This window comes from Pistacia vera, unplaced genomic scaffold (assembly GCF_008641045.1).
Source record: "Pistacia vera cultivar Batoury unplaced genomic scaffold, PisVer_v2 Contig156, whole genome shotgun sequence".
NCBI classification, from domain to species: Eukaryota; Viridiplantae; Streptophyta; class Magnoliopsida; order Sapindales; family Anacardiaceae; genus Pistacia; species Pistacia vera.
In genome coordinates, this window is record NW_022195641.1 from 77,805 (window position 1) to 92,037 (window position 14,233).

The window sequence follows — 14,233 nt, forward strand, 5'->3', positions numbered from 1 at the left end:
ACCATTCTAAGAATATGTACAATATGAAGTTTTAGTTTAGAGATAACTTCTGTTTGATATAGAGTAATTAATAAAATACAAATTTGGGGCTATTACATATTTTCTTACCTTGATTAGAAACAAAATATTAAGTTCATATCTCGTGAATATATCGGGTAATACTATAATTTACAATATTAAATGCAATTAAATTCAGTTTTCTTACCCGATATGTGAAGGTTAAGTTGACAAAATAGTTATAAATTAGGATTAAAAACTTTCTCTAGTAAAAGAATCCATTAGGTCACTATGAGAGAGGTGTCACGAGTAAAGCTATGAAATGACAAAAATAAAAGGTGTGATTTAAAGCATAAATTCAAGAAGCCTAGAATTTGCACATGGAGGTTCATGAAATTTAAGTTGATTAAAATCCTATTGAACCGATTATTGAATACATTTCATTGACGCAAATGATATTAGAATGCACTACACCCTGATAAGTAAAAATGAAATCTAGAACTGAGAGAAAAGTTAATCTAAGATTCAAACTTTCTGTTTAAATAATTGGATTATTACAAAAAAAAAAAAAAAAATTAGGTAAGAAAAAATAACCATATGCATAAAATATTAGAAGTATCAAAGGTAAAACATGAAAAAGTGAAAAAAAGTTAATGCTTACCTTATACTTTCTTGGCTTTAAGCAGCCGATTCAGTTGTCAAAATAGTTGTTACTCCAATGAAAATTGAAGACAAAAACAAGGTTTCCACTCAAAGACAATAATCCTGTCTCCTTCATCTTTACGTGATATGTATTGATGCTCAGAAGTAATAAACTGCAACAACAGTTAACTAGTAGATCTATTTTTCATTCTAAAAAGTCTTTAAAGTGTACTGAAAAATATGATGAATATATTATAATTGCCTTCATATAACTCATAGAATACCATAATAAATATTTAATGGATAAATACCATAACATTGCACAATTCCAAATTTTTTTGACATTAATTATACAAGTAAGAAATTTAGTTCAGTTAGAGCTTATAGTATACTTCTCTTCATGATGGTGCATCGCCCGATCAAATTCTTGCATTCCGTGATATCTTAAATATTCTGCATCCCCCTGGTTGTATCCGATACCCAATAATATATAGTTACTTTTAAGAATTATATGGATGCCATCTGTGAAAGTTTCTAAAACAATGCAAAGATGTTGTATGTCATAAAAAGGAAAAAAAAAAAAAAAAAAAAAAAAAAAAGTAACTTCTAAAAGAGATAGAATATGTACATCTCATGACAAGCCAATCATATAAATTAGACAACAAAACAATCATATGAATTAAAACGGTATGTTAATTAAGTGATTAGGTTAGATGTAAAAGTAAAACGACAAAGGGCTGATAAGTTGAAAATAAAATGATAAGCACCAAGAAGTTGGAAAGTAGATTAATGGTTTTTGGTTCATAGGAAACCATGGGATAAGGACTTGGATTCCTTTGTCCAAAATATTAAGGATCCCTTCAATAGTTTTACTTAGTCTTGGGAATAAGAACCTTGAGTCCTTACCTTATAGGCCCATTAACTACCAAAAAAAAAAAAAAAAAAAAAATCTCATATATTTAAGAAGTAAATACTAAGATATTTCATATTAGCTTAAATATTAAATTTAGATTATAATTTGTAATTCCCCACATGAAAAGATAAAAATATCAAATATTTCCGAGAAAGTGAACTTGTCCAAATTATTTATGATTTACTTTTTTCCATAATTTTGTAACCAAATTATGGAAATCTTATTTTATTACTATGTATGTTCTCATTCTCATTCTCTTCCATGCCATTGTACAATCTTTTTCTTTTCCTTTCCTTTCCACCGACCAACCATGACCTAAGAGAATTCATATACACTTAAATACAGTATATAGGACCATGATTCTTTTGGCACTATATGGTCAAAGAAGGTTTCCATAAAAAGATTTAACTCTTTTTCTCCTCATTATGATCATGAACAACCATATCTCGGCCAAGTAATCTTATTTAGCAAACTTTGCACGTGGTTTTCTTCATCATAATATATTCACCGAATTTTTTAGTTATAGTAAGCCTATTCTTGCTAATAATAGATTTAGTGTCTCTCAAATTCACTCTGTGTCTACATTAAAACTTACGTGCAATTCATTAATTTAATGATGCCAACATGAAAGTAAGCAAATATTTTAGGTACGCCCTTTAAAACTCTGCAAGATTTATTGTTAAAGTTCTAACTGAGGGAGAAACTTACCAGATCAAACCTACGCCGGCATTTATCATAACTGAAATTGTTCCTAGGAATTACTTCGCTAGTAGGAAGACACTGCTCACCTCTTGGAAAATCAATCCACTCTATATAAATTAACAACAGAAAAGAATAACATCAAGTCATTTAAGAGCTTAACACTCAACAAATGCTAAGTCAGTGATGGGTAGAAATGCAAAGACATAAACACAGAATATTAATAATCAATTGCACACCAAGATGCCCAAATTCATTGCCCATAAAGTTCAAATATCCTTCTCCGCCTAGTGCCATAGTATTGAGCCTGATCATTTTGTGTAATGCTATTCCACGATCCATAAGCGGAGTTGATGGTCTGTCCAAAGCCATGAAATCATACATATCCTACAGAAAGGCACAAATCTAAGATAAATTTTGAAATTATGAGTGTAAAAGCTTAATTGTATCCATCACACAACTTTTCCTCAATGATGTTATTAATGCACTGTTACTGAGATTAACTCCAACTTAATGCTACACATAAAAAAATGTGAAATCAGAAGAATGAGACAATTGAGTAGATTTATGACCATCAAGAATGATGACTCCATCTCCTGCCCTAAATCAATTTAAATTATCAAAATGACCAAAGTGATAAATCTTAATGATATCCAAATTATTGATCTTTGCGTGGAAATTAAAGATCACAACATGATAAAAGTAGTTTAGGACAGAAGATCAAGACTCTAGCTCGTTCATCAAAATTCAGAACCGTGTTACTTTTCAAATAAGCTTATTGTAGGGAGAAGCTGGTTAATTTCTTCCAGAGAAGGAAAAAAGTTAGACAAAATCAAATCTTACATTTATGTGAAATATTTGTGAATAATTGTTGGATCACTAATTTCTAGTTAGTAATGGTTGAACCATAAAACCTAGGATTGATAGCTTTACAATTAATTAGGAGTTTGAAAGGACTGTTCCCTAAAATAAATTGTAATCCCTCTTATTTACCAGAAAATGAAATAAGAGTTATTGAGCAGAGAATGAAATGAAGAGAAGTCTGTTTTGAGGGAAGATGTTAAGCAGAGAATGAGATGAAGAGAAGTTTGTTACTGTTCTCACGTTTGTAATACGCAGCGTTTTTGACAAAGTCTTAAAACAACACTGCATTTTATTCTACTCTATTTTTCAATGCTTATATAAAAGCAGATCTGTAACAGCTTAGTAGTTGTAGTTGAAAATATCAGAACAAGATTCAGTTACCCAGTCACGTTTTCTTTCTTCTTTCTTCTTGATTCTTCTTTATTTTTTCTTCAAATACACAAATCCTTTCATGGTATTAGAGCCCTAGACACGCTGGTGAATCCAAACTCTGATTTAGCTAATTCATCCACAGTTTTAGGAACAATGGACTCCATTTTTACAAGTTGTGCGGCTACAGTTGCTACTCCTACTTTACCTTCAATTTCAGTCAAGTTGTTGGAGAGGAATTATACATTCTGGAGGTCGCAAATTCTGCTAGCGTTAACCTCTCATGGATTGGATGTCTTTGTTACAAGAGAGAAAGCTTGTCCTTCAATGTTTTTGATAGAGAAGTCAGATGAATCAGGGGAGACAGTAAAGAAACCAAACCCTAACTATTATACTTGGAAGAAATTTGATCAATTCCTTGTTGGTTGGTTATTTTCCACTATCTCTGAATCAATGTTTAGAAACATAGCTAAATGCAATACTGCTTATGAAATCTGGAACATTTTGGAATTGCACTTTCAATCAGTTTCTAAAACTAGGACACTACATTTAAGAAACTTACTACAAACTACTAAGAAAGATTCATGTAGTATTAGTGAATATGTACTAAAGATGAAAGAATTGGGGGATGAATTGGTTGCAAGTGGAGTAAATATAAATGATGAGGAGCTGTTGTTGTACATTCTTGACGGGTTAGGACCAGAATATGATGTAGTGGTTGCTAACCTTACTTCTAATAGTAGTAACACTACATTACAAGAGGCTTAGTTTCTACTTCATAAGCATGAGATGTGACTTGAGAGACAACATAATGCCTACAATTGTATTCATGATCAGCTTGGTTCAGCTTTTGTAGTTTCTAAACAAGGATTCAGTCAAGGAAGCAATGATGTGTCTTTGGTATCTCAGAACAAAAATTTACAACCTGTATCAGGTATGAATGGAGGTGTGAATCTGTCAAATCAGACCTTCATGCTGTCTAATCTACCGTTGTCTTCTAACATGTCGATGCACTCTTTTGCACCAATGGGTTCTAATGTGTCTAATATGCCTCAGCTTGTTGGAAATCCCATGCGTCAAGGAAGTCCCAGACCTGAATTTTCTTTACCTTACCAATCTCAATTTATACCAGCAAATAACTTATTTAGTAACTTTGACTCTAGCATGTTTCAGTATAACCCATATATGATGAGAAATAGGGGTCAAGGCAGAGGCTATTTTAGGCCTCAACTAATCTGCCAAGTCTGTAGTAAAGGAGGACATTCTGCAATACAGTGCTATCACAGGTTTGATCAAGGATTTCAAGGTTTTCCTATACCTGTTACTAGTCCTTTAATGCCATCTCATAATAGTCAGAATCCTGGAAAATCAAGTGAATCAGCTCAAGCCATGTTTGCAGCAAAGAATCTGCCTAGACAGACAATGCAACAATTACCTTCCACTTACTCGAATTCTTCAGGTTTTCAAGAGAGTTCTCCATAGTGTCAAGGTTTTCAAAGCATTTAGGGCTCTAGTTCAACAAACTTTCAGAATGGTTGTTGAAGTCTTACAGGATCTAATCATGACTATGTAGAGAATGTTCTTTCAGGTGTTTCAGGACAGCTTAATCAATTGTCCATAGCTACTCCAAACACTGTTAATGACCAAACCTGGTATGTGGATTCAGGAGCCACAAATCATATGACTGCCGATGCCACTAATCTGCTTCTTAAAAACAATTATCAAGGTGGCTCCACAGTCCAAGTTGGGAATGGCCAATTTGTCCTTATTACACACACAGGTGAGTCCCTTTTATTTTCTAAGTCATCTTCAAGGTTATTTCATCTTAGAAACATGTTGTGTGTTCCACATTTGTTGAGTATATCTCAAATAACCAAAGATAATGGTGTAATTGTTGAGTTTTATTCTGATCAATGCCTTGTTAAGGATAAACTCTCCAAAGAAGTACTACTTCAAGGCTTCCTGAAGAACGGTTTATATCAGCTTCAACTCTCACTTCCCAGTATGGCTTCCCTTTCACCTAGTGCTAGCACTAAAGCATGTGATGCACACTATCATGTTGCTGTTTCAGCCAACTCTGATATCCCCTCCAGTAGTAATAGTAGTCTACATGTTGAGAATCACAATAATGGTCATAACTGTATGAATAAAGATTGTCTGGATGTTGCTGTTAGTCTTCCAACTCTGTGGCATGCTCGGTTAGGGCACCCACAAGAGAAAACTTTAAAGTTGATATTGAATAAAGTTTCTGTATGTGATTCTGATAAGAATAAAAGCTTGAATTTTTGTGAAGCTTGCCAATTTGGCAAAATGCATCAGATTTCTTTTCCTGACTCTAATCTTCAAACCAATGGTCTTCTTGAATTAGTGTATTCTGACTTATGGAGACCTACACCAGTTTATTCTTCAGAGGGGTTTCGATACTATATGTTGTTTGTGGACGATTATAGTAGGTACATGTGGATTTATCCATTGAAATTAAAATATGAAGCTTTCAAATTCTTTACTCAATTTCATTGCTTTGCTAAAAATCAGTTGAATGCTAAAATGAAGTGTTTACAAACTGATTGGGGAGGTGAGTTTAGACATTTTGCTGGTTATCTTCAACAACATGGTATCCATTTTAGGCATCCTTGTCCATACTTACACCAGCAGAATGGAAGAATAGAGAGGAGACAAAAGATTATCACTGAATTTGGGTTGACTTTACTAGCACATGCTGGCATGCCTCTTTGTCTCTGGTGGCAGGCCTTTAAAACAGCAACCTATCTTGTCAATAGGTTGCCTTCAGCTCCAATTGCAAACCTATCTCTTTTTCAGAAGTTGTTCAAGCAAGAACCAATTTATACTGATCTCAAGGTCTTCGGATGCTGTTGTTATCCTTTTATCAGACCATATCAGTGACATAAACTATCATATCACACTGAAAGATGTGTGTTTATAGGTTACAATAATGCCCATAAAGGATACAAGTGCCTTTCAGCTTCAGGGAAGGTTTATATTGTTCGACAGTGCAAATTTAATGAAACAACATTTCCTTTTAAAGATGGATTTAACTATTTTCTTTTCAAAGATTCTGACATTGCAGGCTCAAGTTCCAGTCTAGAGTCTACTGTAACAGGAGATGTTTCATCATGGACCCTTAATCACTGCATCAGCTCAAGCTCTAGTCCAGATTCTTCTCTTGACGATTCAATAGAAAACTATAGAGAAACCATCAAAATCTCTACTAACACCATGCCTAATTCTTCAGCATCTCACCTCACTTCTCATGACATTCCCACTGGAAGCAAACCTGTAGAAACAACAACTACTGATATGGTAAATTCCACTCACTTAAGTGTGCCCCCTGACTTCTGTTCATGTGGAATACAATTGGAAGTGGTATTGCCTTTTACAAAAGAAAACGTGCCCACTGCTAATCCCACTATCAGTTCATCTTTAGTACCTCATTCTACTTCTGATGCAGTTTCAACCACTGCTGAGATGTCTACAACTGTCTCAAATGGTTCTCCAAATCCTTGTTCTCCTGGATTACAACTTGAAGTGGTGCTGCCCTTTCCAAAGGAAACCACAACTGCTAATCATCATCCTATGATGACTAGGTCCAAAACTTCATAGGCTTCAACAAGCCACATTGTAGGTCAGGCTTATTTAACCACTCAGAGCATTCTTTCTGAACCAAAAACAGCTGCTGAAGCCCTCACCATTCCAGAATGGAAAACAACAATGGAAGAAGAATTTCAAGCTCTTCTTCGCAATAACACTTGGGAGCTAGTTCCTTCTACTTCAGGAATGAACTCAGTAGGCTACAAATGGGTTTTTAAAACCAAGTTAAAACCTGATGGTTCACTGCAAAAGTACAAGGCCCGATTGGTAGCCAAGGGGTTTCAACAAACCTCAGGCCTTGACTACTTCGATACATTTTCTCCAGTAGTTAAACTAGCCACAATCAGGATCATTCTATCATTAGCTGTCCACAATCAATGGGAAATTCAACAACTAGACATTAACAATGCTTTCTTGAATGGTGAACTAACATAATCTGTTTTCATGATATAGCCTAAAGGTTTTTCTGATTTGCAGTTTCCTCATCATGTTTGCAAGCTCGAGCATGGTTTGACAAGCTGAAGAATTCTCTAACTGATTGGGGTTTCATCAGCTCTATTTCAGATACAAGTCTGTTTTACTTCAAACAAGGCAACCAAATCATCTCCTTGCTTGTATACGTGGATGATATACTAATTACAGGTACTAATTCATCCTTGATTGCTCAGATTATGGAAGATCTCAACAAGAAGTTTGCTTTGAAGGCTTTAGGTGCATTGAATTATTTCCTTGGGTTTGAGGTTGACAGAAATAGTTCAGGGTTACTACTAACTCAGTCTAAGTATGCTCAGGATCTACTTCTAAAGGCTAGAATGGCAGATTGCGAACCTTGCAATACTCCCATGGCAATAGGGACTAAATTAGGCAAAGAAGATAGTGATTCTTTTGATCAGCCATCAGTTTGTAGAAGCATTGTAGGGGGCTTACAGTACTTAACTCTTTCACGACCTGACTTAGCTTTTGTTGTAAACAGACTAAGTCAATTCTTACAATGCCCCACGGTTGCTCACTGAACAGCTTGTAAGCGAGTTCTCAGGTACATTAAGGGCACTGTCCAACATGGCTTAATCTTTACAAGAAACCAGAATTTTCTCTTAGAAGGGTTTACAGATGCTGACTGGGCAAATGACATGACTGACAGACGTTCAACTACTGGATACAACATCTATCTTGGAGGAAATTTGGTTCAATTGTCCTCTCGCAAGCAGAAGGTTGTTGCCTTGTCTTCAATAGAGGCAGAGTATAAAGCCTCAAGTCAGGCAGCCACAGAATTGGTATGGATTCAGAATCTCTTCAAAGAACTTGGAATTCTTATAAATAAAACCCTTGTACTATGGTGTGACAACATGAGTGCAGGAGCTCTCTCTTCCAATCCCGTCTTCCACGCCAGGACGAAACATATTGAAATAGATGTTCATTATGTGCAGGAGTTGGTTGCTGAAAAGAAGTTGTGTGTTCAATATGTAGCTTCCAAGTATCAAATTGCTGATGCTCTACAAAAGCTTTGCCTGGACAAAGGTTCAATATTCTCAAAGAAAAGTTAAATGTGACTGATTCTCTAGAAAGGAAAAGTTAATTTTCTACAGATAATGGGATGAAGAGAAGTCTGTTTTGAGGGAAGATATTGAGCAGAGAATGAAATGAAGAGAAGTCTGTTTTGAGGGAAGATGTTAAGCAGAGAATGAGATGAAGAGAAGTTTGTTACTGTTCTCACGTTTGTAATACACAGCGTTTTAGACAAAGTCTTAAAACAACACTGTGTTTTATTCTACTCTGTTTTACAATGCTTATATAAAAGCAGATCTGTAACAGCTTAGTAGTTGTAGTTGAAAATATCAGAACAAGATTCAGTTACCCAATCACGTTTTCTTTCTTCTTTCTTCTTTCTTCTTTCTTCTTGATTCTTCTTTAATTTTTTTTTCAAATACACAAATCCTTTCAAGAGTGAAAAAGATTTTCTTTCCAGAACGTAAAAATTATTGCATTCATATCCAAGAACTTTAACTACCATTCAATTTTCTCACTATAAGTTTTCTCATGCTAGTGGTACCGCCTGTGCATCAAAAGAAACATATTTGATAACATGCTCTATAAATTATTTGAATGGACTTTTAAGAAGAGATATAATGAGGGAATAGGCTTGTAATTTAAATTTCATTAAAGAAATATTAGCAGCTCCATCTAATAAAGATGTTGTGCAATGCCTATGTGGAAATTTAGTTTTTATAGCATAAATAACAAAATTAGTTTTTCTAAACACAAAAAAACAATGAACTATAAAGCAGAGGTGTCTGACAATAATTTCATTTAGACAAATCCAAAGTTCTTATTCTAGAACCAAAAAGCATTTCTACGGCACATGTAAAGGTGTGTACCCTGTGTCCTTCAGCGTGAACAATATGTAGATAAGCAAGAGTACGGCTAAGGTCTATGGTATTTTGTATGCTATAAGTTGTAAGAACACAACTAACCTTGTCCATCAACCAGAACGCAATTGTTTTGTCACCAACTAAAGATTGGTCATGACTTTCAGCATAAGCAAGACATTTTTCTAACCACCTTCTGTTGGCCAGTGTGTGAACAATGTCACCCATTTGCCAGTCTTCATCCCTTTTCCTACACAGTACCAAGACAAGGCACACATTTGTATGCCAAATGCATTAATAAAATAATAATAATAAAAAGCTTAAAGTTTGTTGAACGAGTAACAAGTTTAAGACTCCTAATAGGAACATACTTAATCAAATCCGACACCACCATCTTCAACAGGAATGCAGAATGTTGCCATTCCACTAACCTGCACGAAAAAAAAACCATATGTTTAACAGAATAACCTCAGGGCAGAAAGTTGGCATTTATCTCAAAAAAAAGGTATAAGAATCTTAGCTTGACAAAAAATAAGCTTCCAATAAATTTTAATCATTTATTCATAGCTAGGTTATTCTATCTCAAATTTGTAATACAAATTCTTGGCCATTGTTCCTGTAGACAAAGAGAAAGAAGATAAAGGTTGTCATTTTAAATGCCAACTCAGAAACTTCTAAACTATTGAACTGCATTGAATTAATGGTTAAGAATTTGTAGCATAAATTTGAGTTAAAATTTTGTCACAATAGCTTGACCTTTACTTTTTCTATATACTAGCACTCTAGTTTGCTAAATCTTCAGATCCTCATTATTATATCCCTTCTTTGTGTAAAGGGAATATTTTCTGTCACACTCTTGTAAAACAATCCAAAAAGGATTTTCCATTAATATGGATTCTGACAAATGCTATACAAAAATTCGAAGTATACATAATTAAGAATAAGAGGGTTTAGTCACCTTCGGAATAGGATGGGAAAGACAAGGAGATTTACTAGAAGTGAACAAGCTGTTCACAAAAAAGAAAGACCAGCCCTAGATAACCAACGGATCCATACAAAATGTGGCATGCGCACAGTCATTGTTCAAAACTAGAACAACAAAACCAAGAGTAAGATTTTCAGAATTTCTTATCAAAAGAATAAATAGATCAGTTGTTAGACAACAAACCCTTTCAATCATATAAGGCAGGAAGTGATATAACGTTTTACTGTAGGCCCAAAATACAAAGTTTTACATCATATCTTGAGAAATAATTATAACCCTCAATTAATTTATGGAGATAAACTTACTAATTTCTAATAATCAGAATTGCAGTTTTTAGTGAATGGAGTTTTCACATTTTTCTTTATATGAAAAAGGTTAATTTAATTTGAAACAAGCACTTAATTATTTCCTGAGTATGTTCCACATAGAGACTATTATAACTATGTCCTTAATCTAGCTGAAAAGTTAAGGGTGTGTTTGTTTGGTTTAGGGTGGGCGGGTCCAGGTACCTGCCCGAAATCAAAGGAACCGAAATTGGAACCCGGAACCAGTCGGTTCCTTTGATTTGGGACCGGAACTGGAACCGTTGGTTTTGGTTCCTAAAAACTTGGAACATAGGTTCTAGTTCCAGTTCTGGGTATCCTGTAAAATATAATTACCCCCTATTTTCTAAAAAATGACAAATAAACCCTTATAAAAATACAATTACACCCCTAACAATTAAGTGGAAAACATTAAATAATATATTTGTTTATATTTACTTGATGTTTGATGCTTGATTATAAGTATTTAATTGTTTGTTTTCACCGATAATAAATATTTAAAAGCTATTATTTAAGGTAAATGTCTTAATATATATTAATTTTTTAATCAAGTAATAAGTGAAACTTAAATATTAATAAGAATATTTTGAAAAATTGATCTTCTAATGAAAATTAATAAGATTTTTTATACTAAAATAAAAAAAAACCAAAATTTTATTATATATTTATATGATATGCAAAATATCAAAAAAAACCCCTATTCTTTAATATTATATTATTTAGTCCCGGTTCCGGTTCCTTTGATTTGGAACCTGAACCGGAACCGCATAGTATTGGTTCCAATTTTTTGGAACCGGAACCTACCCTGTTATGGCCGATTCCGGGTAGGAACCAGAACCGTCACCCGGGTACTCGTCGGTTTCGGTTCTACCCTAAAATTTTGCCCACCCCTAGTTTGGTCATTTGGAATAGTATTTTTGGAATATTATTGGTAGGTAGAGTTAGGTGATTATTACGAGGTAGAATTTAAAAATTAACAAAAAAAACCCCTTAGGTTTGCCTTAAATCTGAACCGGAGGATACCGTGAACGTGAGCCCTTTCGGGGCTCAAAAGGAGAAGACCTGCACCAGCCCTCTTTCTGTTCGATGATCCATCGACGTAGAGGCACGAAGTCGATAGATTCTGAGCAGTTTCCTGGATGGCTACGCTGGGCTGTTGCTCTAACTCACTTGGAAGATAGGAGAATTCTGAAAGGAAGTAAGCAACAGCCTGCCCCTTAATAGCCGATCTAGGCTTGTACTTCAGATCAAACTGACTTAATTCCATGGCTCATTTAACCAATTTACCCGATGCCTCTGGCTTCTGGAGGACCTGCCTGAGCGGGTAATTAGTCATTACATGGATTGTATGGGCGTGGAAGTAAGGTCGCAACTTTCTGGAAGCGATCAGCAGGGCATAGGCTAATCGTTTCATTTCTGGATACCGCATCTCGGCATCCAACAGACGCTTGCTCGCATAATACACTGGCCATTGGACCTTTTCCTCTTCCCGAACTAAGGCTGCACTGACCGCGAACAGAGAGACGGACAGGTACAAGAGAAGGATCTCTTACGGGAGAGGCTTGGACAAGAGAGGTGGCTTCCCGAGGTGTTCTTTTATACTTTGGAACGCCTGTTCACACTCGGGAGTCCAGTTAAACTTTTTATTGGCCCTCAGGACATTGAAGAACAATAAACATCGATCTTTTTACCTCGATATGAAGCGACTAAGTGCCGCTACTCGCCCATTTAGGCTCATGACCTGCTTTTTGCTGGTCGGGCTTTCCATATCGAGGAGAGCTTGAATTTTCTCAGGGTTGATTTCTATCCCCTATTGGTTAACCATGTATCCTAGGAATTTTCTCGAGGGTACTCCAAACGAACACTTGAGAGGATTCAGCTTCATTCTGTATAGTCAGAGGATGTCAAACATCTCAGCGAGATGCGTTATATGATCTGAAGCGACATGGGATTTGACCAGCATGTCATCTACATAGACCTCCATTGACTTGCCAATCTGTTCGGAGAACATTCGGTTAACCAATTGCTGGTAGGTCGCGCCAGCGTTCTTGAGGCCGAAAGGCATAACTCTATAGTAGTATAGTCTCCGATCTATAATAAAGGATGTATGCTCTTCATCCGGTGCGTACATTGAAATTTGATTATATCCTGAGTATGCGTCCATAAAACTTAGCAGCTTGTGCCCCGAGGTGGCATCTACAAGCTGGTCTATCCTAGGCAGTGGGAAGTTGTCTTTTGGGCACGCTTTGTTGAGGTCGTTGAAGTCGACACGGGTTCGCCACTTTCTATTGGGCTTCTTTACCAGGACCGGGTTGGCAACCTAGGTCGGGTAGAGTGCTTCATGGATGGACCCGTTTCGGAGTAGGTTATCCACCTCTAGTTTTAAGGCGGCATACTGCTCTGGATCAATCGCTCTTCTCTTCTAGCGAACTGGCTTAGCTTCGCTGTCGATGTTCAACGCATGGCAGATGATATTCGGGCTGATCCCGACCATATCTGTGTGCGACCAGGCGAACACATCGATATTTTCTTTTAGGAAGCTGATCAGCTCGGAGGCGAGCTGGGGGTTGAGATTGCTCCCAATCCTTAATACTCGGCTCGGCTCCTTCTGATCGACTGATACTTCGGACAGATCCTCAACCGGCCCATTGGAAAGGCTTTCATGAATCCGAGAATCCATATTGTCCTCGGCTGGACCTGGCTGTGGCTCAATTCGACTGAATGCCATAGCCTGTCAGGGAATGCCACGCGAGATACCCTTCCTTTTACACGTCATCTGCACTGCCTTTATGTAGAAGTCGTGAGATGCGCTTTGCGATCCGCTGACTTCCCCTATCCCCGTCGGGGTGGGGACTTCATCTTGAGATGGTATATAGAAGTGATTGCCTTGAAGCTTCTTAGTAGAGGTTGCCCTAGGATTCCATTGAAGGCAGATAGACAATCCATGATTAGGAATTAAGTAATTTTAGTCATTTCATCATAGTCACCCAGCGTGACTAGAAGTTGGATCGTTCCTTTGGGGATCAGCTGGTCCCCTATAAAACCATATAAAGGGATTGAGGCGGGCTTCAGGTCGACCTCGTCCAAGTTCATTCTTTCGAAAGCACTCTGGAATAGGATGTTCACAGCACTTCTGTTGTCCATTAGCATCCTGCAGACGTTATGGTGCCCTATGAGGGGCGTGATCACAAGTGCGTCATCGTGAGGGTTATGCAGATGGGCTGCATCCTTTTCGGAGAAGGCAATTGGCTTCTCCTTGCGAACCTTTTGTGGTCGTTGCGACGTGTTCATCACATTGATTGGGTCTTGATGAGCCGCGCGAGCATAACTTTCCTGGGCACCCCGTATGTTCCCCGCGAGGTGCGGCCCCCCGAAGATCAGGTTGACACTGCAATACCCTGAGCGATCACGACGCTTCTTTCCCTGTTCCTCTTGACTTGTCTCTCGCGCAGGAGTAGAGTCGTCA

General features: G+C 36.7%; 1 pseudogene; it reads right to left on the reverse strand.

Moving 5' to 3' along the window:
• Positions 1–455: 455 nt before the first annotated feature.
• On the reverse strand, positions 456–12,034 carry LOC116124788 (annotated as a pseudogene).
• Positions 12,035–14,233: the final 2,199 nt, after the last annotated feature.